The following is a 4,704-nucleotide window of genomic DNA, read 5'->3' on the forward strand; positions in this document are numbered from 1 at the left end:
CTGATCAGCTAGAGAAAGGACGCTGTGTTCCTTCTGTGTTTTGAGCACACTCCCCCCCACCTCTACTATTATTAGGACTCATTTTGTAGCAGGAGCAGAAAACCAGATGGTAATCCCTAGCCTCAATAAATGGGGGTCTCTCTGTGTGCTGTCTTCTGCTTGCCCAGCCCTTGTGTTGCCGGCTCATAGCTCAATGCAGAGGAAGAAAACCAATTTTATTGGCAGAAGAAATTGCTGCTATTTAAGGACAGTTGTTTGTCTCTGTCATTTATTAAGGTCTGTATGTTGTTAAATGCTTAGTAAGAAGAATGCAGAAAAAAATAAAAATTGAAAGATCAATTTCTTCAGCTAAAAGGGTTGCCCTGTCAAGACTGAAGAATTTCACATGCTTATGTACTTAGTGTTCATATTATGCTACTATAAAACTAAAGTAGTTCCAGAATTTCTTCAAATAAAAATTCTTTAGAATTAACTCATAGTAATTTAGTAAATTGCAGTGTCTTTGCAATATGTTCAAATTTGAAAAAAACCCAACACTTATTTTAGTGTATGTTGAAATATCCTTCCCTTTCCTTCTCATAATAACTCTGATGCAGTAAAAGTTGCTGTGTAAAAACAGCACATTTGTAACCTGTACCAGAAATAAACAGGGTACAGAGAATATTCACACCAAGAACAGAGAGGATCACTGGAACGAGTGGGATGGGAAAGAAAATTTCCAGTATGTACTAAAGGAAACAAAGCATGATTAGATCCTTGCTATATTAAAAGCATTTGAGATTTATTTAGACCCTGCACTCCTTTCTGTGCAATGGTCAGTTGAATCTCAGACTCTGGTCAATGGAATATTCAAGGATTGAACAATGAACCAACCTGAACAACAGTAGAGACTGAGGGGTGCACTTTAAAGAACAATATTATGTTGGTGTATTTGATGGAGACACATTTTCTAAATATTGACATTTAGATTGTCTGATTGTCTTGCTTATCTTAGGTGCTTGCCTTTACACACCCTGTACCTTCTGAAAATAAGTGGTGTTTTGTGATCATATTACAGGACCTGATGGCAAAGCAAACCCATATAAAACAGCCACAATGACATAATAATGAATGTGGCTTGATGTACCTCCGAGTCCAGCTCACATTTAGGTATCTGCTGTCTCCAAGCTGCTTTGGAGGGGACCAGCTGTAAATAGTAAGTGTCAAAGAGCCACAAATGAATGCTTCTGGCTGCTTCATGAGAACTTCTTTCCTATTCAATTTCAGCTTTAAAAAAAAACTTAATTCCTTATTTCCTGAAAACAAGGGAGGGTTGTCGGAAATCTAAAATTTGCTGCTGTAAATTTCAATTTTGCAGATCCAGCCTTTATATTCAATGAACTTCCCACGCTGGTGGTATCAGTGATAGCCATCTCCACACCTACACTTTAATACCAGCAAATGAGTTGAGTAATTCACACAAGACAGAACATCTAATTGGTGCTGTTCATGCAGGTGGCATCCTGGCAAAGGCTTTGACCTTCAGCTGAGGTCAAATTCCACCTGAGTCAGCTTTCTGGATCAAATTCAACATTTGAGTCAGCTTTCTAACCTGCTAGCAATTTTGAGAGGGCAAAAGTTTGAGGGGACTTAGCGTTGCTCTTTCCTGTTGTAATGTAAAGTACAAAACTTAACCAGTGGAGCCTAATTTCACCCTGAGCAGCTAACCCCAATCAAGAGAAAAATATGGATCAGAACTGCAATTCCGTTTTAAACAACAGAATGTTTGATAATAAATAGGAATTAAATTAAAAAGGGATAATATAAAATCCCTAATCTCACTATGATGACACTTCACTATAAAAGATGACTGGAGGACTGTTGATTGTGTGGCTTTGAGATCGAGGCATGTTTTACAAAAAAAAAAAATTAAGATAATTCAAAGAGTGAAAAGGGGATTCTGAAATCCACACAAAGGCCACTGGTTTTCGTTCTCTTTCTGCTTTGCTTTCTGGTTCCTTAAGTATCTTTCTTTTCTTCTCTCTTTTTTTCTTTTTTTCCCCAGAAATATTTCAAGAGAAATTTTAATGTTTGAAGGTGTTTTTTGAATTTCCAACCCATACTTGGTGCCAGAAAAGGGGCACCATAATATGAGACCCCAGTACTAAACTGGAGCATTTTCTATGAACCTTACCTAAAACTGCAGAAAGCTTACCTAGACCTTCAGGAACCAAAAGCTATTTTTTTCCCATGAGAGTTATAAATCCCATGCAGCGAAAACAGTTACATTTATCACAGTAATTTCTTTGTGTATAGGGACACAGTGAGTTATTTGTGGGGTGGGTAAATAAGTAATTATTGTAGGACACATGGAGCTTTCCTGGTAGTTAAACAACATCTTACCTACTCGTCAGACACCAAATCCTCTCTCAGTAAATACACTGCAGCCAGCTGTGCCATCTAGGCATGCCCAACAGGTATTCATTCCCCTGTAATGGTCCATGTCTACCTCCTTCACTTCCTTCTCCACCATAAAGAACAGAAGTCACTTCTTACCTTTATCACACAATAATTGAATCAATATATAACAGTAAATTTTTAATAGTGCCTTTGGGACTTGACCATGTGACACTCTAATGGTGTGATGCCCGTCATGTGAAAGCTTGTCAGACAGCAAGGAAGATGCAAACAGCAAGATATTACATTCAGTCTTCCAGCACTTCATTAGCAAAGAAGTGTTCAAACATTCAAAGATGCAAAATGCTCTACAGAATAGCATTTTGGGAAATTAAAGTACAGTCACCTCCCTCCTCACCTTCAGAAAAGCATGAAATGACGTGGCTGGATTTTGAGTTACCAGGTTTAACAACAGAGCAGGAAGGAAGGGAGTTGTTTGCATACATGTGCTTTCATTAACAGTGTTTTTGCTCTGTTACGAGCCTGTCAAAGCTGGGTGTTTTTGTTAAACTGGGAATCCGAAAAGTGACTTCCATAAAAAACCTACCAGCAGACTCCTGTGTGTGTATGCACAGACAGTGACAAGAAGCAGTTAACTAAAAACCCTTAGGGGTGTTCGGTGTTGCAGAGAAAATATTTGTACCCAGTAATGGCATGAGTCCATCTCAGACACCCACACATGCAGCTCCAGCCCTTGGTCAGAAACTACTCAATCAGTGAAATGGGCTCCTCAGGCTGTCACTGCACAGAACTGAAATCTTGGGTAGCCAAACAGACAGGAGGACTTCATGGAGAGGAACAGGAGATTTGATAAAAGTGCAACACAAAGCACCTACACCCCAGCAAACCCCAACATCACCAAGCAGCACAGGTGGGCTAGAGGAGCAAGAACAGATCTGGATTTGGCAGGATGATTACTGGAAAGTTAAAAGAACAATCTTATCAACAACTGGAAGAATTGTCTAGTAAATATCACCCCCTCCAATGCATCTTTACCTACTGATTTCAAAAAAAAAAGCCCTGTCCTAAGACATGGCAAACGAGATCCACATCCATTATGTCCACAAAGCTCCTGATGAGCTCATGAGTTTGCATAAGAAAAACCTTCAGTTTCTGCTCAAATCCCCCAACTTCTCTAAAAAATATAAGACTGTTAAATTAAACCAAATGCAACAGCGCAGTCCACGGACTAACTGACTTTGGGGATTTCCTACAGAAAACATGAAAAGAGCTGAAAGTTCAGATGGCAGGAAAACCTCTCATCCATCCCAGTTGCAGCACATATCAGGGTACACATCTGGGACACTTCTCCATTCCCCAGAGAACTTCCAGGCAGCAGCAGCAGCAGCAGGGCAATCCAAAACAGCCACCACCAGTGCCAGCCTGCAGGGTGGGAAGGAGGTGGCCATGCCAGCAGCCAGCCCTCACAAAGCCCCTGTTTCTCACTGCTCACTGCTGCAGGAACTGGCTCCACAGCCCTGGTGGGACACTGCTGTGTGCCATTTTTCAGCTCACCATGGACTTCCCAAATGGCATGGTGGGGCTCTAACTTCAGCAGCTGCCATATCCCTGCTTTTCTTGACCTGAGCTCAGGAAGCTATGGTCTGGGACTGAGTGTCACCAGTGGAACAAGGCAGACTTCATACAGAAAAACAGGGTGAGAAGTCCTGAGAGCAATCAGGAAACAAAGCAAACTCCATCCCCAGCATTAGTTACAGGCTTCCCATGATGTTTTCTAGTATCAATTTCCTATATTCCCTGGGTTTCCCACCAGTAGAGGCTGCAGAACTCCTCAGTGTTTCCCAGTGGCCAGCTACAATGGGGCCACCAACACTCAGGTGTTTCCAACATTATGACCCCAAAGTCAGCTCTGGGCAAGAGTGGGAGACCTCATTCCCAGCAGAGTGAACATGACTCAAAGCAGCTGTGGTGCCCTGCTGAAGTGCTCCTACATCCACAGAGGCCAGGGCTGCCCATGGGGGATGGCTGAGTGTACAGGCTGGCACCAGGGCAGAACTTTAGGGGGCTGCTTCCAACTGGCCCATGACTGACCCTCAGGCAAGTACAGGAGAACTCACTGTTACCTCAGTCCTAAATTATTTCCTCTCCTCTCACCATGAGCAAAAGCTGAGCAACAGTTGCCTGCAATGGCACCCCCCTGCTCCCCAGCCTATCCTGTTTAACATCCCAACACTGCCCACTGCATGGGAGGGCCAGGCACGCAGCAGACTTCTGCACACCTGTGTGGCAACACCAAACAGAACTCAC

This window comes from Motacilla alba, chromosome 1A (genome assembly GCF_015832195.1).
Source record: "Motacilla alba alba isolate MOTALB_02 chromosome 1A, Motacilla_alba_V1.0_pri, whole genome shotgun sequence".
Taxonomy (NCBI): Eukaryota; Metazoa; Chordata; class Aves; order Passeriformes; family Motacillidae; genus Motacilla; species Motacilla alba.